At 45.2% G+C, this 25,922-nt stretch overlaps 1 long non-coding RNA gene across 1 annotated transcript in view; it reads right to left on the reverse strand.

Annotated features, from left to right (window-relative positions):
* Window positions 1-945: 945 nt before the first annotated feature.
* The window catches only part of LOC141575609 (uncharacterized), a 168,317-nt gene continuing 143,340 nt past the window's right edge, over window positions 946-25,922 (reverse strand). Inside the window, exon 5 of the long non-coding RNA XR_012503284.1 lies at window positions 946-4,273. This is a non-coding gene — a long non-coding RNA (uncharacterized LOC141575609). The remainder of the gene's footprint in view (window positions 4,274-25,922) is intronic.

The following is a 25,922-nucleotide window of genomic DNA, read 5'->3' on the forward strand; positions in this document are numbered from 1 at the left end:
GTAAGTTACATGAGGCTGCACAGCAGTAATTCATGCGCAGATATAAGATTAAATGATATCAATGAAAAGCCAGAAACTGTGATCAGCTTCCAGCGGCAGGATCAGCAAATTTCAGATGAGATAAGCCAATGCCAGTAATTTAACGACTGTTTAAAATACATCAGAAATATCTACTTTCATCTCAGCGTCATTTGTTGGACATGCGATATTTTGAGTCCTTTGGAGGAAATCTAAACAAATTACTATAAAATAGGATCAACAGGATCAACAGTGATACACTCACAGCCAGCCCACGTGTATGCACACTTCTAAAATGCCTTCAAGTTCATGAGAAGACAAGTTTTCTACCTTCATGTGTATGCCGATTAGGGAAGGGCTATTAAAAAATGAACAGCCATCCTGTTTTTTCTAAATCACATTAACATTAATTTCTACATGTAGAAAAAAAGACACTAGGTCTCTTCGTGAATTAATAATTTCCATTAATAAGAAAATCTTTTAAACGTGAGCTCCCTGTTTCACAACGGCATTCACAAAAATCACATCTTTGCATCAGGAAGCTGGTCTGTGGTCCAGGAGCATTTGTCACGCCTTGGTCCTGCCCTTTCTAGGAGGCAGGCACTCGAGCCACAGCATGGAACTGGGGAATCAGAGCTGTCCTGTTCCCTGTGTGAGTCACACCCTGGTCTCTGCTCCTTAGGACAGCAATTCATTTTTTTCTCTAAGTAACTGTAGGATTCCGAGAACGAAAAGAACCCTGAGAAACAGTGAACCCTTATGTAAAGGCACACACGAGGGAAGGTCACGCACCTGTCTTTAGGGAATGCTTGGACAAGTTTCTACCATTAGTAAATCAGAATACCTTTTGGGGGTACTTTTTTGCGTTTCTATTGCCATTACAGAAAAATCTTGATATTTGTAAGGGGCTCAGAGTTCCTGAAAGCAAAGAATTCCCTTGTTTTTTGTTTTGGCTCTTTTTTTTTGGAAGGAGAGGTGAGGGGACAGATGTTGATAATATGCAAATCTTCACCAAAACGATGACTGTCATAACTAGTTAAGCATATTTTTATTGGTAAAGGGAGAGTTTTTAAGCATTTTTACGTGCTGGGTACATTTTATTGTTTTTTTTTTTCTTTACAATAAGACAAAAATCAATGAATGCTATTTGAGTTTTATGAACTCCCATAAAGGCAAGAACGTGTGCACACACAAATATTTACACAGTCAGTTTACATGCATTATGTCTGTGGAATCTCTCCGTAACAGTAACGAGTAAGTCACATTTTCATTGTACCAACCTCTGAGGACTTCCGCAGGCACCATTTCATTAATTTTCACCACGTTCTGGAAACGTGAACTGAGGGTATTAAGTTTTCCTGCCACAGCCTGAGAACCGGGGCCCAGGGAGGTTAAGCAACTTGCTCAAGGTAGGAGCCCACAAGAGGTCACAGGAGGACACCTTTCACAGATCATCGTAGCTTTTTAAAAAGGAAGAAAGTAAATGAATTCCAAAAGGCTGATGACCCGATGCAAATCCTTGGGCCTCAGCTGTTTTGCATATGCATATTGGTCACCATTTGAAAGATACTTCTGTATATTGTAGACTACAGAGCTACCAGGCTATCTCGTTTGCATCATGAAAATGAAGATACACACACAAAAGATGCCTGATTGCCTCACGCAAGACTTTTAATAAAGGCCAATATACCATAAATGATCGTGATACCCGTGGGGGCTCAGAGTTTGCATTTTTTTAATATTCTTTTCTTCATTTTTCAAATTTTGAAAAAAAATCAGAAATGAAGAGGACCACGATCCACACATGGACCCAAGTAACAGACCCGGGAGAAGAGATGCCCCGCAGTCTGTGATGCGGACGCTTCACCCCCTCCTGTTGCAAAGATGGGCGTCTGCCGGGCGACCTGCTCCTCCGTCATCCTGGGAAGACACGAGGCTACGAAGTGACGGTCAAGCCTGGCTGGCTGCAGGCTTGACGGCAAACTGAGCTCACCTGTTTCGTTCAGTACAGGCATACAAAGGCCGAGTTTTTAAAAAATAAACGTTAAATGTTACAAAGGTTTTAGACTTACAGAAAAGCACTGAAGATGGTAGAGAGTTCCCGCAGACCCCACCCCCAGTTCCCCTGTTGTTCACATCTGACCTCAACGTGGCAGCTTTGTCCCCGTCACGGAGCTGGTGCGGATCCATCCTTGTTGCTGAACCCCACGGTGGATTCAGATCTCCTCGGTTTCCCCGATGTCCTGTTTCTGCCCCAGGATCCATCCAGGACACCACGCGACCTTTAGCTGTCAACCTCCTGCGGCCCCTCCTGGCTGTGACATCAGACGCCCCTTGTTTGCGATGACTTGCCGGTTTTGAGGACGGCCAGTTGGGGATGTTACAGAACGTCCCACAATTTGGGATCGTCTGACCTTATCCTTGTAGTTAGATGGGGCGATGGGTTTTCGAGAACAGACCGCAGAGCAGAGCGCCCTCCACACCACGTGACGCCGGGGTGCGCGCTGTCCGCGCGGCTCCCCGCCAAGGGCACTGACCTCGGGCGCCTGGCCGAGGCTGTGCTTGCCAGGTTTATCCCCCAGGGTCACTCTCTGTCCTCCTCTGCGTCCTGTGCTTTCACAAGGAAGTCACTGTGCACGGCCCACACCTAAGATCTGGGATGTTATGGTCCACCTCCTGGAGAGAGGAGTAGAGACTGATATTTTTATTTATGAGATTTAATGCTTAGCTTCTGGAGCTCCAACAGCAAAGTAAAATGTGCACATTTTTGATGCTCCAAATGCAGTGTTTACAATGCCTATTTCCGACTCCCTGTTGTGTGAGCACAGGACTGGGATGTACTCCCAACTTCCAGAGCCCAGAGACAGTCACAATACACGGTCAGTGAGGGGCCTGAGGAGCCACGGATGCTGGAGTGGGAAGCCCTGAGAGGTCGCCAGGTGGTCCCCGTCTGAGCAGAGGTGGACAGAGCATCCTGAGCAGCTCAGGGCCAGTGAGTCCTCACTGGGCAGCTGGGAAGCCGTGCTCCGAGGGTGAGGACAGGTCTCGCTCAGCTCCCAGCCCGAGCTCTCCACCTGCTTCTCTGCACATCTGTCTCTCTCCTCTTGCAGAAGAGTAATGAGCGCGTCACAGAGCTGAAGCCAGAGCTCGCGGGGATGGTGTGAGAAAACTCTCTGCTACGCAGGTTACAAGTGTTCTACACAGACTGTGATGCGAGAGGAAGACGTTCCTGGCCTTGGCTCTGGTTTTGTCCCCCAGAACAGCAGCGTCCGACAGACTGCAGTGCAAGCTGCGAAAGGAATTTAAAATTTCCTCGTGGCCACAGTCCCCAGCAACGGACACAACGTTGTGAGCTGACTGCACTGCAATAAAAAAGCTTATCCTGTGTGTGTCTTTGTGCCACTGCGACTATATTTGTGTGAAATGAGTTACTCATGTGAATGTAGTAAATGAGGTTAAATGACACACCAGTAAGAAAACCAGAGAATAGAATTTGGGGCTCATGTTCTGTATAATTAAACTAAAGAATATTTCTGAATTCATGTCAGGTTTTCCACAGAAAGATATTAAAAGGAGCTACGATGTAATAAAAATATCCATTCGGAGGGTTCAAATCCTTGTGTTACTGAATTTTGGGAAGCTCTCCTATTTAATCTATATTCTTTACATTCTGTTCTGGAAAGTTTTTACATTATTTTGTCAAGAAAACAATGAGGAAACACCCACTGAGGATTATTCTGTGATCCTGGGAGCCACGCTCCTCCTTCCTGAGACATGACTCAGGGTGCTGCTGGTTTCAAGCCCTTCTTTCTATAATCCAGTCGATGTAAACGTGAGCGGGAAGACACACACCGGCTCACAGACTCAGGCGTGGTCAGGCTCCGGGGCCCGCGTCCAGGGGACACAAGCGCCCAGTCCGCCCTCACGCGCGGCTTATTCAAAGCGCACGCGTTCCATCACTGGGGGCCTGCGGATCCTTCTGGTCCAGGGTGGCTGCCCGACACTGAGCAATGGCATGACTGTGACGGGGAGGGAGAAACCACAGCCCGTGTCAGCGTTGGGGGGCAAACAAATGAGCCCCAAGATGCCTGGTGTTCTCTGCTGCTCCTGCCGACTTCCACCCCTATCCTGGGGACGGGCACGGTATCCTGAAGCCACCAGTCACAGTGACTCTGGCCTTTGGGTATATGGTAGGCTGTTTCCATCATGAGACGTGCATTTTCTTCCAAAGAAAACATCGGTGTCTCTGTGACTGCTGCATTTAGGAGACACAAGTATAAGAAAAACAGTCTTAAACACACACAGGACGTCTAGAGGTGGGCTTGGGGGGACCTCTTCCCTGAGCTCCTCCAGCGGGCAGGGGGTCCCAGCAGAAGGCCTCCATCCCTCATGGCCGGGGGTTGGGGGGAAACAGGACACTAGATGAAATTCACACATTCTGAATTCCCAAAATGTCAACTTCTAAACTCTGAAGGTTGCATAGCTTGACCTCTCCAGGCACCTTTTCCACTGAGATCTGATCCACAGCTAGAAGTCAGAGTGCCTGCACTGGACCACGAAGTGCTGATGACAAGAGTCATGTAACAGCACCTCTGCTCTTAAACTGCCAAAAAGCAAACCCAACAAACCCCATCTTCTGAACATTGAGTGTGTGTCCCTGAGACGTGCCTACCATAGAGAGTGTTTACTGTTAAAAGACACAGGGGTTCCTGCGGCCTTGTAGAGGTCAAAGGTCAAAGACCAAAGCCAGGCTTTCTGGAGACTGGGCGCTGACTCCAGGTAGGTTTTAAATGGATTTGAGAAAGTCTTGTAAAAAGACAGGGAAAAAAAAAAAAAAAAAAAAAGGAAAGGAAAGAAAAGAAAAAGCCAAAGGAGAGGCTGCAATTTTAATGCTAAGTGGCTCTGCATTGGAAAAATGCCCAAGGGCCGTGTCCAGCAGGGTCTCTCACCAATGAGTGACGGGGCATCGATGCGGCCGGAGTGCGGAGGCTCGGTCACCGGACACTCGGCTGCTGTGTGACCAGCCTTAAGCAGCCGAGCCCAGGTCCAGCCCTCCCGCGGCCACCTCCGCTGGGGACCGTCCCGGGGACGCCTTGCAGAGCTGGAAGGGATGCGCCAGATCCGGGAGGCTTCACATTCTGCGAGCAGGTCACCGCGAACGGGTCCAGACACTCGGAGAAAAAGCCTGAGGACTCCCGGGGACCAGCGGGCGCTCGGGGGGAGGGGGCGCCACGGAGGGCCCCCCGCCGGGCCTGTGGCCAGGGGTCAGCCTAGTCCGCCCGCTTGGGCAGGCAGCCCCGGGGGCCTTCTGCTGGTCCCCGCGGATGCAGCCTCCTCCGGGGTGGGAGGGCGAGTCTCCCCCCAAAGCAGCGGCCTGCGGAGCCCCGCCGGGCCCGGGACACGCAGCGCTGGCCGAGGAGGAAGCACAGGGCAGCCCCCGGGAGCCCTGGCAGGGCGGAGGCCCAGGGCAGCCTGTGCTCCCGCACGGACCTGCGACAGCCCCCGCCCCCGCCGCCGCAGCTCTGCGTTCGGCGCCACGATTAGGATTGGGAAGAAGCCATTTTTATCAACAGCTAATGTTCACAAAGTGCTTCAAAGGCAAAGAGAACGGTGCACATGCTTACCAATGTTAGTCACCGTCATTCCTAAGTGAACACGCCTTCTGAACGCGGACTTCGGTGACCGCAGCGCTCTCCCGAGCGAGCACACGTTTCTGCCGCGCTCAGGCCCTGCTCCCAGATGGCCCTCCTCCCTGCTCGCCCGGGGACCAGGGACCTTGGGATGGGGCGCAGGCCTCTCCCCGGAGGAATGCCGCAGAGCGGTGGTGCTCTGCTACTCCTGGGGACCTAGACAGCCAAGACTGGGGACGTGGGCCCTTAATCGACAAGAAGTTTCCTCTGATTAAATCCGCTTCATCCTTAACAAGTGCCTGCCCCGGGGACCTTTTATTCCATTGGAAAGAAAACACTTTCCACCTTTTCCAGTATTCCTTGAACACAGCGACAGGCTGTCTCTGCATCATTACTTTGTACCTCACGTGTACACCAGAATTCCAGGTGGTCTGGGGGCCCCATTGCCCGACCTGTGAATGCAGGTTTGAGCTGACACCATCAGCAACTGGCACATCCCCAAATTATACCTATTTTTCAAGCACAGTTCATGCTCTCCTCCATCATACCCTCCCGGATCTTTCTATCTGGGAATTTTCTCATCCTTCTTTGGCCTCTTGCAAACTATTTTTATGTCCCTTATACTTACAGCCTTCGTGTTACCCACGTTGGTGATTTTTCTCAAGGCAAGGAGATATGCCTTGGTCATTGGTTTATCATCAAATACCTTACGCATAGTAGGTTCTCAATGAATATTTAATGACTAATTTCAGGCGTTCTGGCTTCATTTACCCTGAAGAACTATTAGAAAGATTTTTGAACCTTAGACATAATTACTAGATGATCTGTAGCCTCCCAAAGTAAGACAAACATTAGGGATCAAAATTTCCCTTCTTGATTCTACACAATAAAGATGATATATCCATATAGGAAATACTGTCTTGACAAAAGAATTAAAGGAGGTTGCTAGTAAAGTGGCAGACTGACTCCAAACACAGAAAAATGCTGTGTGAAACACAGTTTTTTTTTAAAATCATACCCTATTTGGAAGAAAGGGAAATACGCATTGACAGGGAAATCCAGAAATGGAGAGAGAAGTCCAGGACAGGGCGGGAAGCAGAGAAGATGCCAAAACAGCCCCCAGGGGTGTTGTTCCGGGGGGTCTCTGAGCCCCTCTGGCAGGGAGGCCATGCTCTGCCCAGCGGGAGAGTCCAGGAGAGTAAACCTTTGCCAGCTGGTGCTGGGGAGCAGCGGGGAAGCTTGCCACCTGGCGGAACCTGGGATGGAAAGGGAGGATCATCTGTGAGGAATCAGGGCTCTCCGAGTGCTGTCTGGCTTTGGTGTGCGTGGAAGAAACTCTGAACCAAGAAATTACTGCACACATGGAGCCAGGACCACTGAAACCATGAGGAGCCCGGCAAGAGCAGAAAAACAAAACAGAGCAAGAGCTGGAGGTAAATGGGACGACGAAGGAACGAACACGCCCCTCAGAAGATAAACTCACGGTGAACTATTTCAAACCACGTGGTGAAATGAAGCGAGCGCCAGCAGATGCATTACGAGAAGAATTAGGGCCCTTCTCAGACCAGAAATGATACAGCCCTATGAACATGTATGAAATGATCCACTCACGAACACATATGAAATAATCCACTCATGAACATGGATGAAATGATCCACTCATCCACTCATATGGACAAATATGAAATAATCCACTCATATGAACACGTATGAAATAATCCACGTATATGAACACATATGAAATAATGCAGCCATGTGAACAAATGTGAAATAAATTGAGGTTGAAGATGTTTATAGAGTTTTTTTTAAATTGAAACATAATAAAAATAGGGTATTAAAAAACAGGCACAAGCGTAATTTCCCCTCCCCACAGCTTCGCCCTGGGGCGCAGGCCGCACTTAGCGCCATGCCTCCCACGAGGCACGTGGGGCGTGGGGAAGTTACTGCACAAGGAGAAAGTCCGGCCGGCGCCTCCCAGTGACCGAGGTTCATGCCACTAACCGCAAGCGATACTGACAGGATGCCTGCTTGACAAGATGGGAGGGAGGTGATGCTCTTCCCCCGCCCCCCGAACGCATCACCTCAGTCTAATCACGAGAAAAGCGTCAGCTTAAGCCCAGCGGAGGGACATCCACAAAACACCTCCCCAGTCTTCCTCGGAACTGCCAGGGTCGTCAACAGCCAGGGAACTTCCAGAATCTCACAGTCAAGAGGAGCCTGAGGGCGCAGGATGACTCAGGGCCATGTGGTGTCCTGGATGGAATCCTGGAGCATCAAAAGGGAAAGAAGGAAAACGAGTGAACCCGCAGTGAGGGAGGGGCTTGGCTAACGCGGGGCTGAGCTGGTCCGCCTAGCGCTGCTCCGACGCTGGGGTCCAGCTGCGACTAACGTGCTTGCTGGTGGGAGACACGGAGCAGCAGGGGAGCCAGGCCTCGGCACTGTCTTTGGAACTTTCCTGTCAATCTGAATCCATTCTGAAAACAAGTGATTTAAAAAAAAAGAATAGGCAACTCTGACAGTCATCAAACAGACCTTTTGCCAAGATTACCAGTAAAATAAATACAACCGCCGAGAGAAAATGTCTTCACAACAGGTGCCACAATTGAATTCTATACTTGAAGCACAGAGGGAAAATGAAAATGCAAAAATCTATGGTCTTCCAAATAATCTCGTGGATTTGAGCAAAAGTGAGGTCATTTGCCGACAAACAGCCACCACGAGAATTTGCCACCTACAGACACTCCTGAGAACTGCCAGTCCTAAGAGACGAAGTCAAGAAAGCAGGAGCGAGGCCCCGAGGAAGGGGCTGGGCACAGAAAGCAGTGATGCGGCAGGAAGTTAGCGCCTCTAAGTGAGCATTTATTGCAAATAATAATAATGAATTTGGAAGGTGGTGGTTAGGGAATTCCAAAATCCACAGACAACAATAACATAGAAAAGAAGAAGGCGAGATCAGTGGAAAAAGCTCTGCCAGCCCTTGGACTGTTCAGGAGGAATACATGAAAGCCGACCAGGTTTGGACTTCATTCAGGCAAGGCTGCTTGTAAAGGCATGGTGTCCGCCTCGTGGAATGTGAGCGTCTGGCCTAACTGAACAGTGAGAACGCTTAGTGAACAATGTCAAACAAATATCAAGTCTCGTTTTCAAAGAAGCTAGTGAAAGTCAATATTAACCACTCAACACACAAGCCCAGAGTAGTTTTATGAAAAACAAAGACTGAGGAATTATCGTGGACTGGAGCAGACTCAGGGCATATGACGGCTCAGTGAAATGCATTGGAAGTTAGACCAGAAAAAAGACATTTGCCAGACATAACCAGCAAAGTTTGATGAGTGTATAGATGAAGTCAGAACATTGTGTTAATGCTGGATCATCCCGGTTTTGATAACTGTACTAGGCTTTGTAGGCTGTTAACATCAGGGGGAGTTTGTGTATGGGAAATGTGGTGTATGGGAAGTGTGGCGTATGGGAAATGTGGCATATGGGATATGTGGCCTATGGGATACGTGGCCTATGGGAAGTGTGGCCTATGGGAAGTGTGGCCTATGGGATACGTGGCCTATGGGAAGTGTGGCCTATGGGATACGTGGCCTATGGGATACGTGGCCTATGGGAAGTGTGGCCTATGGGAAGTGTGGCCTATGGGATACGTGGCCTATGGGAAGTGTGGCCTATGGGATGTGTGGCGTATGGGAAGCGTGGCGTATGGGAAGCGTGGCGTATGGCAAATGTGGTCTATGGGGAGCGTGGCCTATGGGAAGCATGGCCTATGGGAAGCGTGGCCTATGGGATATGTGGCCTATGGGAAGTGTGGCCTATGGGAAATGTGATGTATAAAGGTACATGGGAACTAGATGTATTGTTGTTTGAAACTTTCCTGGAAGTCTAAGTCTAAAATTATATTAAGCTAAAAAGTTTTCAAGCTAATCTTTATAATTCAAACTTCTCTAGTCCCAAGTCCTTCTAGGTAAAATACTTTCTTCCTAGTATCAGGAAAACTTCACCAAACTCAAAATGGGAAGAGAGAGCTGCTTACGCTTAGAATTCTACCTTCACAGCTACAGAATCACAAGGACGCGCTCACTGGATTCAGCAGAGCAGAATTAACTGATTCTGAAAGTAAAGGCTGATCTTTGAAAACGAGGAGTTACTTCGCCAGGTCTCTGGAAGTTTCACTTACCCTTTATGTCCCACAGACCAGGGGTCTCCAAGTCACTTTAAATTTAAAATCATAAGCATATCAGAGCACAGCGGTGCGCCTCAAAGGCGGCCTGGGGGCTCTAACCTCTTCCATGTCAAACCCCCACGTGCCATTTCCCACCCACACCCTAGACCCCTGAGGCGTGGCCCTGGAACATTCTGGAGCAGCCTGAAAACTACTATCACAGAATATGAGATGCTGCATTAACACCCGACTGATGACGAACATGGCTGAACTCCAATAACGACCTTAAATCCATCACTTAAGGGGTTCCCCAGGAACGCCGCTGCCCCCTAAAATGGCAAGTTCCAGAAGGACCTTCCTGGGGGGGTGCAGGAGCCAGTCCTGCACACGCCCTCGGCAGCGCTCCTGCGGCTCCCAGGTGGCATACAGTGCGTGTACGTCTGCGTGTGGACGTTCAGCTGCACAAACTAAATATAGGAGGCACGTGGTGTGGGATTTTTTTTTCATGACAAAGGAGGGAGAGCCACACAGGCTGGGATAAACACCAAGGAGAGGGAAGGCTCTGCAGAAGCCCATCTCCCGCCTTTCTCTCCTCCCAGGTCAGGCTCCTTGGGGGGCCCCAGCAGCGCTGTCAGTCATGATGAAGCAGCCGGTCTGAGATTTACTGTGAGTTTTCTTTTCATGTGTTCAGTGGAAGACGTCCCACAGGTGTGTTTGTATTACCAGAGATGGATGGAGATGGATTGTGTGCCCAGGCGCTGAAACGCATTGACGTATTTTCTAAGATTTAAGTCGTGTTAAGTCTTAAAAAAAAAAAAAAAAAAAACCCAGGACTGTCCAGATTGCTCGCACAGTATTCCTGTACAATACCCTCAAAGGGCCAAAGGAAACAGCAAGCCAAGCGCCATTTGGGGAAACAGAAATCCAACGTTCGCCTTGGGGCCTAAGACTTGATTTTCCTTTTACCTGGAAGGTCCACGTGGAGGTCCTTTGAGGTGGGGAAGATGCCACATGACCTCGTCACCTCGGCCTCCTTCCCAACATAGTACACCTGCTCCTGAAGTTTCCTTCCACTCCCAGCCTAAGAACCGAAGGAAAGGGCCAGCTGACATTTAAACACACCTTGGAGCTTTCATCTTCGGCCTCTCCTTTAGCCGGGATGCTGGAGCTCCACCAGATACGTCTTCACGTTTCCAATGCCAAAGGTTCACACGTGTGGATGACAGCAGTCTCGCACCTTGTGCAGTGCCTGCTTCTCCTGGGAGCTCTCCTGGAGCTCGGGACGGGACACATGAGTCCATTTCTGTTTTCATTGTTTGGGGCAGGAGTTTAGGGGATGACATGGGTGGTGGTGTGTTGTGAAAAGGGTTGTGTGGAACTGCAGCGGTTAACCCACACGTGGTCAACAGAAGGAAGATGTTTTAAAGTGTCTCTTTGTGCACCGTGAAATCAGCTATTCAGCACAGGAGACCCCAGAGCGGGATGCCAATTCCCAGGGACTGCCAGAAAACAAGCCTTGGAGGCGCAGTGGATACCGATTTCTGTCAAGAAGAAAGGAGATAAACGTCCCTAGTATTCACCACACAGAGTGACACGGCTGCTCCCATCGGGTGGTCCTGTGACACACACAGCATACGGCTGTCCTGAGGGCAGACTGGACTTCTGCAGGCAGAGGCCCCAAATCTTGTCAAGTGGAATCCACATGACATTATCTAGTATTTACTAGCTAACCTTCACAAATGGAAAAGTGGCTTGAAAGTCTCAAGGAAAAGAACTTCAGTTTTGAGATGATACAAATAGGCAGGCAGATTCAACATGAGGACATAGCAGAGGTGACCTTTCTCCTACTTCTATTGTGAGCTTTTTCCAGCCACATTAAAAGGGAAAGATTCAATTTCCACAATAATAGGCATATAACAAATAAGAGAGATAGTTTTTGTTTCCCTTTACCTTATCCTGTCTGTTCAGGAGGCTCATGTGAGTGAGTTCAAGATGGCTGGTGCAACAGCAGTTATTTTGCAGCCATTCAGCATGAGGCGAAGAACGAGCATGCTAAGAATGGCAGAAAGGAAAGAGCCTGGATCTTTGATGTCATCACAGGCCTCCTATTCCATCTTGTCAGATCTTTTTACTACATAGTTGAATACCTTCATAACTTTAGCAACTAAGTCAAGTTTCTGTCATTTGCAGCCAAATGCATACTGATACAGCTTTATATTAACAAAATGATAGAAAGTGTTGCTTTCTGAAAGAAACAGATGACTGTGTTTCCTTAATCTGTCATTTGTGGTTAAGAATTATGAAAATTCATTATCCCTTAAAAAATAAACTCACAGCTGCAAACTTTAGAAACTTAGAAACAGAATCCTCCAATCTGCTTCAAAGGTTTTTTTCCCCCAAAATGGCTAAGAATGAACATAAAAGACACATCTTCCTGTTAGTTTGCTGGTGCAATTGATCGATAAAGGAAGATGGACATTTAACAGCTAGAGTCAAGAAAATCTCTACAGAAAAGTTTGAAAACCAAATGTAACAGGTTTCAAAAACAAACATCACAATTTAATTAAATTAAGTTCATGATACAATTCTCCCACTGGGAATCATCTGTCTTTGTGAAGAGCTTTTTATTTTTTAGTTATGACAGCTTTTCAAAGTAAGTAGCAAAATAAACCGAATTTACATGTGGACGTTTGAATTGCTGGGTTATAAACCTGAAACCCAAATTTTCAAAAATAATAAGCCATTTACTGCTCTCACTGTATTATTACTCATTTTCTACTATTGGCGTCTGCATTTTTAAATTGCTTAAAAGATTGCTTAAAATTTTATCTCATACTTTGAATTTCTTTTGGTGAACGTTTTATGATAGAACATGATTTCTAATTGATTTGTACACTGAGTAGACCCTTAAAAATTCTTACTGGTAAAGATCATGTGGTAAATTTTGAAAATTACTGTGTTTTGTTTATCCACAGGTTTATAATTTCAACACAACTGCCTGCTCCAAGCCCCTGACCCTCCCTTGGCCTGGCAGAGAGAATGAGAGACCAAAATGTCTGCGTTTTTCTCATGTGTCCTAACACTGGACTTTGGGGGTGACTGGCTAATTTCTTTAGTCTCCTGTTAGCATGCCAAGTGTATGACTTTAGGGACAAGGAAGAAACTTTAAGAATGCATTTTCCCTTTTCTCATCCACTGCCTTTAAAAGGAATGGCAGTTTAAGAAACCAGAGGAGGAGGATACAGGGAGAATATTCACCAAGCCCCAGGATGAGGCCCAGACAAATGTCATCTCGCCTCACATTTCGCCAAACTCTCACGTATGAAAGCTGAGGACCAGGCTTTGGAGAAGATAAAGATGAAACAAAAAACTTCTGCTTTGCTGAAACCGATGATTCCCAATGGTGAGCAGAAAGGGAATTTAGCTGAGAGAGAAGTCCACTGAATTCCAGAAAAAAAGCCCCAAGGAGCTACATGACTGAGGAACAACTCGGCTGAACGTTCTTTTTGAAAAAATGAAAAATTTTAAATGGAGTCTTGGGTCTTCTTGGCATGAAGAAAAATTTGAACAGAGAAAACAGAGGCCGGCACGGCTTTTCAAGCCACAGAAGGCAGCTTCCAGCAAACAGGCCAGTCTGAGAAGGTCGCTGTCCAGAAAGACGAACGCTCACACCCGAGATGCACGTCCAGCGAGGGGACGCACTGGCGGGATGCTCATGAATGGGTAACAATGACCTCACCTCTGTCCTGCTGCAGCTTACTTCCTGATGGGAGCAGAGTGTCAGGAAAGGCCCCATGAAAATGACTAGAAGTCCTCCTGGCAGACTAGTCCGATTTTCAGTTAACTCAGTTGTTAAAGGAGTGGGTCACTCCCTTCTTCAGACTGACCTTTCCACCAGGAACCCGGGTTAATTATCTAATTGTTTTTAAATTACTATAATTTGATGAAATGAGCTGTGATTTTCTTATAAAAGCTTTAAGACAGGCTAAAGCAAAAAGCAGCTTCCAATATTTACTCTTCTGTCATCGAGCAGTTAAAAAACTGCTTCAGCGCGGTCTTATCTACCGTATTTTAACCCACTCACACTGAGCAGCTGAGTTCTGTGGTCTGCCGGAAACACTGGAAATCAAACTCCAAGTTCAAGTGTAATTTGAATGTCTGGGTTCTTGGGCAAGCACTTAACCTCTGGGTCCGTGAAAAGAAAGAGGAATGCTGACCTGCCTCCCAGGGCGAGTGGGAAGATTAACTAATTAATAATCGTCGAGTACGTGGAAAGTAGAAGGCGCTGTGCAAGTGCTAAGTGGTGTTACTATTAATGTTTCACTTAAACTCAGAGCTTGCAGGGATAATAATTTCTGATGTAAGAACATAGTGAATATTCCAGGATGAATCCTTTATTTTAATACTACTTAAATCATAAGGGGAAATATGCAACTGAATATTCTGATGCTACTGTGAAACAGATCTAGTAACTTGCCATTTTATTTAAGGGAGGGCTAGCTAACATATAAGCTTCTAGAAAAGAAGAGAAAGCATGTTTTCAGGGCTTTTTCAAGTCTTGAAAGCCTTGGGGACAACTCAAATTCTAAGCCTTATAATTTTACTTGGATTGGTCAAATTCCAGGGAAGAAAAAAAAAAAACTTTTGAAGATTTCCTTAAACTTAAGATCTGACCAGGAAACTCCTAGAAGAAAATATAGGGGAAATGTACCTTAACACTGGTCTTGGCAATGACTTATTAGCTATGACACCAAAAACACAGGCAGCACAAGCAGAAATTACCAAGTGGGACCACGTTGAACTCAAAAGCTTCTGCACAGCAAAGGAAGCAGCCAGCAAAGCGAAGAGGCAGCTATGGAAGGCGGGAAACTCTGCAAGTCACGCAACTGATGAGGGGCTAATGTCCAGAATAAGTAAGGAACTCATACAACTCAGCAACAAAAAACCAGCATCATCTTCATCCTCCTCCTCACCTAATTAAAACTGGGCAAAGCCCCTAAATATACTTCCAAAGACATACAAAGAGCCAACAGGCACATGAAAAGGAGTTCGGACTCACTAACCAGCAGGTAAGTGCAAATCAGTACCGCACAGAGGCGCCGCTGGCTGTCATCAAGCAGACAGGAAGCAGCAAGCGCTGGTGGGGCTGTGGGAAAACAGAGCCCTGTGCGCTGCTGGCGGGGGCGCAAAGCGGTGCAGCCGCGTGGAAAACAGTATGGAGCTTCCTCAGAAAACTAAAAGTAGAGCTACCATTGCCATCTAGCAATCCCACTTCTGGGTATTTGTCTGAAGGAAAAGAAATCACGTCAAAGAGCTGTCTGCACCCCCGTGGCCACTGCAGCATTATTTACAATATCCAAGACGTGGAGGCAAAGGACATGTCCATCGAGGGATGAATGGTAAAGAAAATTATATATATATATAATCCAAGTAGGAGAAGGAAGGAAATCCTGCCATTTGCAAAAATACGGATGAATCTTGGCAACCATGCTAAGTGAAAAAAGTCAGACAGAGAAAGACAAATCCTTTATAATCTCACTTTAAGGTGGAATCCAGAAGAGCCGAGCTCATAGACACGGAGATCAGGACGGGGGCTGCTGGGGGGCAGAGAAATGGGGAGACATTGGGCAAAGGATACTAACTTCCCGTCACAAGACGAATGAGTTCCCAGAGTCTGAGGAACAGTGTGGCGACTACAGTTAGCGGTACTGTGCTGCACACGTGACGGCGGCCGTGAGAACAGACCCTAAATGTTCTCACCGTAAAAACCACCACCACCGAATGGCAATTATGTGAAGTAAGAAAGTGTTATCTGCCTTCAGTGGGGTAAATGTCTCATAATATCTACATGTAGCCAATCACCATGTTGTACACCTTAAACCTACACAAGGTCATATGTCAGTGATACCCTGAGAAAGGTGGAAAAGACTAATAAAAATCAAAAGGAACTTTCCATATGGTAACTGTCACTTTTATTGCCTCTTAAATGTTCTAATAATATCCTATGAATATTATATATATGATATTGGATGACTATATTCTTCATGAATAATATTGTATTAGCTCATACATCATTCACTTATAAATTGTACTGTATTTCAAAAATACTTGTCAGAGCTTACAACATATAAAAATAATATACAAAATTTAAAAGATGCCAACGTAGGAAAAGAGATTAAATTTAACAACAGAAAGTTCTGTTTATTATTGCAGCAAACAACACGTGGTAACATTTGTAGATCAATTTTTGTTTTACAAAGCATGTTTCAGAAAACTCTCATTTAATTACACATTGTATTCATCTGTGAGCCTCTGAGCAACCAGGGTGAAAACTATGGTTTGCATAGTCTTACCTAAAAAAGGTCTTGCTTATGAATTTTCTTGGACGAATTCCTGAAAGAACATACCACTTGGACCTTACATTAATGACTCTGTGAAACATCTAGTTTTTATCTTTATTAATATTTTGTAAAATAACAGAAATTGCCTTCATGTGGACTTTAGCTTCATCACTTCTCTGTCTGCAGAGCTTCAGTCTCACAATCCTAATTCGGTGCTGACCAGTCTTCAAGAACATAAGCTAATATGGTCCAGATAAAATAAAGAGCACTTCTCGGACTTTCTCACTGTGCTGACTGCTAAGAGTTAATGAAATAGAACATGCGTGTGTGTGTGTGTGCGCGTGTGTGTGTGTTGCAATCAATTATATAGGAAACTTTACAGTTAGAAACATTAAATTCAGGCACTGAACACGGAAGTGAATTGCAGCTATTACAAGCATTTTAAAACCATAGGAAAACAAGACTGCAGTTTTTATTCATCATCGTGTGTGACGGGAAGGACAGGAGGAAGGAAACGAACGCCTGGGAGACGCCGCAGCATGCCAGGTGCCTGACAGGTTATTTCTCCCCTTGATCTTCTCAACAACAATCTGATGGAAAAGCTTCACCGTTTTAGGAAAGAGGAAACCAAGGTTTGGGAAGGTGGGGCATCCCAGGGTCTGAATGCGGCCCCTTCACGGCACTGCCAGGCACATCCCACGTCACCACCCACACTCATCAGTTCTTTTTTGTTTTGTTTAAAATAAAACCACGGTCGTCAGAACCACAGTTCAACACTGTCTCGAGAGTGGATCTTGGTCTATGACTTTTTAATTTTTTTCGGACAAAACTCTTAGTTCCACTTCTGATACATTCTTGCCTCACTGGGACCAGTTCCTTTCTGCCATTCGCTTACGGCTTGTAACTCTGCCTTCATAGACAGGCAAACAGTCTTAACTTCAATTACATGTACTACATCAGAAGACAGAATACGCAGGATTCTGTCCTTCAGACATAACCTAATGACAGACCAATACTGAAAGTAAGAGATTGCCCAAAGTCCATTTCAATTCACAGCATCCAATATATCTAGTATAAGATAATAAAGTGTTCCTAGAAATATTAGAAGAAACACCATTATTTAATTACCATAAGGCCTTCCGGGACAGAAACAAAACATGATTTACGTGGACGAGTGAGGGGTAGGGGGGTAAGAACTGAAAAGATATTATACAGATGAAACACGCAATGCTAGTGGGAAAGGAAGCAAATGGTGCACCAGCCAGCAGGATGATTGATGAAATGCTAAAATAAATAATAAAAAGGGAGAAATAAATTCAACAATGATCTTTTGTATTATTGAGGCTGAAACAAATAGTTGAGAGAGAAAGGGGAGACAGCACTTCAGACATTAAGTGGAGTCATGCTTTTCAAAGCCAAAGGGAAAAAAAAGTCATGGAATAAAGACTTTAATTTTTAATTCTTATAAGACGGTTTATTCCTTTTAGAGGATCAAATTAGTTATGCAACTGGTTTGGTTGTAAAAGCCACTGGGTCTATAATCGGATGACCTGGGTGGCTAGAAACAGATTGACAGCTATACAATCAAAATGCGCTCGGTGAGGGACTGGTCAAGAAAAAAAAGAACTAAATAAGAAATAAATATAATATCCTTGGTCATCAAGTGATTAGAAGTTGCAAGGAAAACTAACTTATTATAAAACATCAGATATTTTACCATATAGTTTTGAGACTGAAGAATTCCTTAGAACAGGGCAGGTGCTGAGACGCAGGCTATCAGAAAGAGGGGCATTCGCATTTTCACAGAGGGAGGCGGTGATCTGGACCACAGTACAAGTGACACCACGGCATCCTGAAGCACTTCATGAAGTGAACTTGCACGCAGAATGGCACTGTCTACCGAAATACATCCAAACTCCTGCAGTGGACCTCACGTCCCCAGCCACTTCAATAGATGGTGATTGTCAAATGCATTACGAAGTTTAGGTTTTGGACAATCTATCTTAGTTATTTCCCTTGCTTAAAAATAATAATAATAGTTAAGCTTATTTCCTGTGAAATGTAAACAATTTAATAAATTAAAAATGGTATATAATACATATTTAAACATATATAATCACATTTTAAATATACAAAGGCGCTCATAAATATTGAACCATAATTTTTAAAAAATCACGAGTCAAGTAAAATGGCACCCTCTTGATCAGAGGATGCTAAGTTATCTCAGGAACTTAGAAGGGTGGGTTTATTTCTCACTCACATTCCGTGTCCTTTGGGGCCAGCTGGAGGCTCTGCTTCACATTGGCTTGCTCTGGGACCTAGGGGACCACAGCACCTGCTGGGACACTGTGTGGACATTCTGGCAGAGGAAAGGGACCACACCCTGGAACTTGAACTGTCTGCCCATAAATGACACAGGCTAACCACAGGCGGCAGAAATCGTGATCTGACTGGGAACCTGGAAGGCGGGGATCAGAAGCACACCCGTGATGCCTCCAAGGGCTGCTGGCCCCGCGGTGTGGAGACCAGTGGGCAGTTCAGTGCCACAGGCAGTGGGTCTCCTTAGCGGCTTTTTTTTTTTCATTTTTATTATAGTCAGTTTACAATGTGTCAATTTCTGGTGCACAGCATCATGTTTCAGTCTTACATGTACATACATATATTCCCTTCCATATTCTTTTTCATTATAGGTTACTATGAGATATTGAATATAGTTCCCCATGCTGTACAGTAGAAACTTGTGGTTTATCTATTTCATATACAGTAGTTAGTATCTGCAAATCTTGAACTTCCAATTTATCCCTTCCCACCTCCTTTCCCCCTGGTAACCATAATTTTGTTTTCTATGTCTGTGAGTCTGCTTCAGTTTTATAAATAAGCTTATTCATGTCTTTTTTTTTTTTTAAGATTCCACATATGAGTGATATCATATGGCATTCTTCTTTCTCTTTCTGGCTTACTTCACTTAGAATGACAATCTCCAGGTCCATCCATGTTGCTGCAAAGGGCATTAGTCTATTATTTTTTTATGGCTGTGTAGTATTCCATTGTGTAAATATACCACAACTTCTTTATCTAGTCATCTGTCAATGGACATTTAGGTTGTTTCCATGTCTTGGCTATTGTAAATAGTGCTGCTAAACACTGGAGTGCACGTAGCTTCTCAAATTAGAGTTTCCTCCAGATACATGCTCAGGAGTGGGATTGTTGGATCGTATGGTAAATCTATTTTTAGTTTTTCAAAATAATCTCCATACAGCTTCTTAATAACTGAAATGAAGTCAGCAATGCCTTCACCAACTGCCCAAAGAACGTCCCACCACACCAGCGCAGGAGCTAGCAATGCCCACGGGGAAAAATACTGAAGTTTAGAATTTTTCAAATCTTCCCACACGGTGAGATACTCCCAGGGATATGGAGGGTGGGAACAGTCCTGAAAAGTAGGAAGTACCGGACAATAAGTAAGGAGTGTGATGTTAGTTTCCACTGAGACAGGACATGCGTGGAAACATCTGACTCCCAATTAATAGGGTGGAGAGTGTTTGTGATGATGGAGAAGGGAAAACCAGGATTTTACCTAAATGCACATTAACTTTTACAGGTCAGACTCTTCTCTAAACATCTAAAACCCAAGCTGCCATCGTGTGTGTGGAAACATCTGTCAGTTACCTGCAGACCCAGCCTAAGTGCCACCCCTTTGCAGGGCAGCCACGCCCTCTGTCTCTCCCAGCCCTGGGCCCTGAGGTCTCTGTATTCAGTGTGGCCTCAATACACGACCCAGCCCTCCATCTCCACCCCTCTCACCGTCCCCAGAGGCCGGTCTCTCACTCAGGGGCATTGATTTGTGTGCATTTATTTGTTTTTGGTTTTTGGTTTTTATTCAACTGTAGTCGGATAGTCGGTTTGCAATGTTGTGTTAATTTCTGGTGGACAGCATAGTGATCCATCTATACAGACATATATATTCCTTTTCATATTTTCTTCATTATAGACCACTACAATGTGCACTTCCCTGTGCTGTACAGTAAGACCTTGTTGTCTGTCTATTTTATATATAGTCGTTAGTGTCTGCAAATCCCAAGTTCCCAATTAAGCTGTGACCTTGTTTACAGTCCTAAATTCTAGCAAAGGGTCTCACTCCTTAAAAGTTATTGACCAAAACAAAATTAAAAAAAAAAATTAGCCTGATCAACAAAATGAAGAGATAGCCCAGAAACAAAAACCTGGAATGTACAGGAAATGTATGCGTGACAAAAATGGCGACGCAAAACAGTGAGAAAAAAAGCGTCACTTGACACATGATTAGCAAGTTGAGGGGAAAGTACACAGCGTACAGCAGAAGACATTCTGATCAGATTATTAAGTAAAATAATGTTAATAGTAATCGTGGGAGAAAACCTACGAAACACAGCTACATTATCTCTGGTAGAAAATAAATCCCCATACATAAAATGAATGAAAGGAATCACAAAGAAAAACATCTTTAACTTCGATTATACCAAAATATAAAACTTCTGTATCCCCATAAATGTCATAAATATTCTCACGTAACTGATGGACAATAAGATATAAAGAGTTCCAAGAACGGATTTAAGAAAAAGATTCCAAAGCATAAATGTTCAGCAACAGAAAACGCTGCCGTGTAACAGATGACCCATAAATATTCAACAACTGCGTCGAAAGCGCTCCATCTGACTAAAAATCAAAACTGGCGAGCTGAAAAGCAAAACCAGCGATACGGTGTTTCTACGTCACCACGTTAGCAACGTGAAAATGGAAGTGAAGTTATGCAGCGCGTACCCTCTGACCCCCGGAGTTCCATTCTAGAAATGTTCCTCGGGAAATAACAAGAGATGCTGCTAAACACGTGTTTCCGAGGATCTCTGCTACGGTCCCCTGGGGTCAAACGGGAAAGCCGCACGCGCGCTGCGTGCTCGGGCAGGAGCGCGGTGAGCTCTGGTCTGGCGCCGCGGCCGAGCCGGAGCGCGCAGGCCCCCCGCTGCCGCGCGCGCTGGGAGCCGGGCGGGGCGCGCGGAGCCCGCGGAGCACAGCCTCGTGCGCAGCGACAGTGTCCGGGGAAGCGGGCGGGCGGGGGACACCGCGGCGCGGTCCCCGGGATTCATCCTTGGGTCGAGCGAGAGCAACGATTTCTACTTTCTTCCTGTAAGTCACTGGTATTTTCCGAATTTTCCCCGATGACGATGTGTTAATTTTAGAGTGAGACTAGAACGATGAATAACTTACAGCTCTAACACTTAACGTGAGTGTGGGCGCAGCGAGCCGGGAAAGCGAGTCCTGTGTGGGTGGGTGGGTGGGTGGGAGTGAGGACGGGGACAACCGCTGCAAGCAACAAAACGGGCAACAGCCCTCAAAGGCGCTCGTGCCCACTGAACCAGTGATTCTGTTCAGGAAGACGGCCAAAGCATGTAATAGAACTGTTATTTATTAGAAAATAAACTTCTATACCTAAAATTAAAGAAAATATGACCACATTTGATTACATAAAAATATGAATCTTCTTTATAGTCATACATTCATAAATAAAATTCCACATTTGCCTACGTAGAGAAGTGAGGCAGGAAAATTATTTGATAATACCTTGTATTTTTATAAAAACATATCTATATATTTATATTTCACAAGCAAATGCTTAAATATTAATATGAATCTATGTAACATATAAATGACATGTATGTTCTTGCAGTTACATTTATCACGACAAAAATTCAAAAATAACCGATATGTCCATAAACAGGCGTTGGGCGCGTAAGCTTTGACCATCGATGTAATGAGACTTGCTCATGACATACTCACTGGGATACAAAGTTTCCTGGAAAAGACAACCTCCACTAAGTAAAAAAGTTTGAAATGGAGAAAAAACTCCAGGAAATAGAGGAACATTAGGTGCATATTATGGAAGTTTTCACGGTTATCTTCATATTTGGGGATATTTCTGTTTTTCCTCAAAGTGTACTTTTATAACTAAGAGAGTATATTTAACTTTTTAAAAGTCAAAAGAAAGATTGGTTGGAGATGAAAGAGAATTATTCAATAATTTTAACTTTGACTCTGAAGTTTCCAATGCAGCCCAAATTTCAGCAGTCTTTTTGACCGTCACTTTTTGCAGGAGGAATATTTGACTTTTTTTTTCCTTTCTCATTCCTTAATTGGTGTGAGAGTAATGCACCGATTCAAACCGCTAGCTAAAAGAGGCCCATTGCGGATCGTTTCATGACGCATTCTGTGACGAGGGGGAACATCTGCCTGGACGAGCTCGTGAATTTCCTTGAGATAAGGAAATGGTTCTGGGCGGCTCACCTACTCTTTGTGCCCGTTTGTAGCGGGCAGTCCCTCTAAGCAGCTGTCTGAATGAAAGAGCTGCTCATGACAACAGGTCACTAAATTACACTCCTGCTCATAGGCCGGCGGAAAGGATGTAAAAGTAACCCTCTTCAGTCCAGCTGGAGAGAGATTTGTCAAGATGAGCGATGCCGGTAAATCAAATCCTTCAAGGAGATACACAGTGATTGAAGTGAATGATGCCCACGTGCTCACAAAACTAGCCGCAGCTGAAATTATTCATGTGTTCTGTGAGATCTCAATGAGGTAAAGAAGAAACAGCAACCCGAATCATTGTCTGAATCAACTTAAGATATCGACAAGTGACACCTTCTTCGGGTCATGGCTCTGGAATTAGGGACAGAGTTCTTGTAGAATCACAGACGTTAACGAGGAGACTGAGTCACACATCACCTAAATCTGGGAAGGTGGGTAATTCTGCCTGTAATGAATTATGAGGTATACTGAAAAAACCACAGAGTCTGACGGTCTGACTTGCAGTCCTCGCTCTGTGACCGAATGACTTTGGACAAGTCATCAGAGCTCTTTCTTTTCCTCCTCTATGAAGGGGCAGAAGAATAAGTATCTCAGAATGTGGTTTGTGAAGCTCAAACTCAGAAAGAAAAATAAAAAAGCCCTGTAGAAACGAAAGAAAGGCCTTTGCAAACTGTGGTGTTTACAAAGAAAGTGACGTGATACTAATTCATGAAGCTCTGAGCTTTGTAACTTGGCAAGCATCGCGCACTGGGGATGCAACACGATGGCTTCAGAACACCAGCCATGTCTTGAATTCATCTCAGAACCACAGCACGGAGACTGACCACATCGTGCGGAGCAGCCCAACATCAACAAGACTCCCTGCATTGTCTTGTCATCCGTAAAGACAGCTGCCACCTGCAGGACCAGCCCCTGACCTTCTGCTCTCGGAAGGTCCAGTTGCGACTGGAAGGAGATGTGTAACGCACACTTCCTGATGGTTCTGCAGCCACCCCAGTCCTGACCCGGAGAATCTAATCTGCAATTAGTAAGCCTCTAATTGCTTTTTAATTTAAAGCAATTAGAAAGAAGAGTAGCCACTGAACACCATTTGTGGAGAAAGTATCACGATGAGCAGGACGGAAGAAATGCATCTGCGAATTGCAAATGCTCTTCTGTGCAGGACTAGCCCGAAAATGCTAGAAATCAATGAGTTGGAAAGGAAAGTTATTCTATCTGACCACAGTGCTGTGTGACCGTAGTTGTAATTGTTTCATTTTAAAAATATGGATCCTTTGAGTTTTCTTTTTAGTAACTTCTCTTGTAACTTCATCACAACTTTTACAGTTGCGCTGAAACTCAGAAGACAAAGCCATCTACTGGGTCTTAAAGCCAAGAGGAAGCACCAGGTACCTGATCAGCTAGTAAAGAAAACCAGAAATAATGCCCCATTCCCACCCCGCCTCCTGCTCTCTCCCTCCTTCCAAACCTCCCTCCCTTCCCTTCCTTCCTTCCTTCTTTCTTTCCTTCCTTCCTTCTTGGATTCAATAAATACTTACTCACTACTTACACGCCGTGCTTATGGGAATATAAAAATGAAACAGAACTCCCATATTTCTAAATATAACACAAAACCGAAAGAAAAGAGAAGCATCAAATTTATTATGTGTTTTTCAGAAGCTTTCAGAAATTCTTTCCATGATATATATCAAGGAAAATATATAAGAGTGCAGGGAATAGTGGAATTTGGGGCTTTTCCTAAACTGGCAAAGAGAGTGACTTAATTCAAGGCCAGTATATATTTGAATTCTACAATTTGAAAAACATCTGTTCCCTAGATAATAGCAAAGAAGAAGAAAAAAGGGACGACCGGGTTCAGGAGTTGGTGTCGGGGATACGGGAGTAAATACAATTAGAAGAATGCAGCGTGGCACACCGTCTGTAAACGTTCATGTACTATTTTAAGTACGCATACTCAGTATAGGGCTAGATTTGAATTAGATTTCTTCTTTCATAAGTGCAAAGCTTTTTACCAGTAAGTTCCCAAATACTGTGCTAGACCCACTGGGAGCTGCAAAGCTGAGCAAGAAATGGTCCCCCGACTTCAAGAGGCTTCCAGTCTGGTGAGGGAGAGAGAGAAAGAGAAGTTATCTTCTCGTGCTAAAAAACAGCAGACTGGAGGAGACTCGGGGGCCGTCCAAGCCAAGAGGGGCCCAGAGCACAGAAACACAGTGCTGGAAGAGGGTGGGAGCTGCCCACTGGCTCCCGGCATGAAGTGGGAAGATAAACTGGGATTTTCAAAGGGTGGCGGAAGGAAGTGAGAGAACCACTGGTTTAAGGAAGAGCATAAACCAAGCCCAGTGACTGTGGGTGTGCCGCGCGGTCTTGGAGCGTAGACGGCGGAGGCCCGTTCAGACCTAGGGACTCACTGGTGTGGGGCACGGGGGGGGGGGTGGAGAGCCGGCAGCAGAGGGAATCAAGGCTTTGTGTGTGGCATCTCAGGTCATTCCTGGAAGTCACAGTTACCGGGGTGACAACGCAGAGTCACGCTGTGAAGAGCATCACTGTACCACGGGGTCCAGGCATTCGGGGAGGAAAAATAACGTGTGTCATTAAAACACCTACACCCCTTAACATGTGTTGTCCTGGCCCCTAACACCCCTGGTGTCACATGATTCTGTGATGTTTCTAGATTTACAGCTGTTAGGCAGCCAGTCCCTGAGAACAAAAGCAGTGCCAAAGCCTTTCTTATTTTTAATGTGGCCGGGCTCCTCTTCTACCGGGTGGCAAAGCTCTGCACCCCCCAGCCAGCCTGTCTCCTTCAGCCTGGGCACCCCTCAGTCTCAACGACTTGCCATGTGGTCCCTGTCTTCTGGAAACGTGCATGCTGTACGTTCATTTTTAATAGCAAAGAATGAAAAAATTACAATTGTTTCCATCCATGCATTGCTTTAATGAGGATCGCGTGATAAGGGTGGCAGTTGCATGAACAACTAAAACTTTTCTGTTACAGGAAAAGCTCCTGCACATGGGTAATTATGTCCCGATTCAGAGGCTTTCCAGAAGGATGAAACAATCCAAACACAGTTTTATTTTGTTTTGTTTTTCTCCTGGATCATAAAGGACTGATGGAGAAAAGGGGTGGGAGGGGGGAATACCATCCTGGCTAGGTATGAAAACTTAACTGACTGCGATGGCCACAGACGATGACATCATGCGTTGCCATAGCAACTAAACTTATAAAATAACAATTATGTTAGCAGGAGTTATTTGAAATAGCTTCCTTGATAGTTGATATACAACCCCAGTGAAAAGATGAGACAGATAAATAGAACGATTTGTTCTTTCAATTGAGGTTTGATTCACTATTTGTCTCTGTTCTTGATTTTCCCCCATTATACTCTGAACTTCTTTAGAGAAAAAAAAAATACCCTTTTGTCTCTTTGATGGAAT

This window comes from Camelus bactrianus, chromosome 30, assembly GCF_048773025.1.
Source record: "Camelus bactrianus isolate YW-2024 breed Bactrian camel chromosome 30, ASM4877302v1, whole genome shotgun sequence".
NCBI classification, from domain to species: Eukaryota; Metazoa; Chordata; class Mammalia; order Artiodactyla; family Camelidae; genus Camelus; species Camelus bactrianus.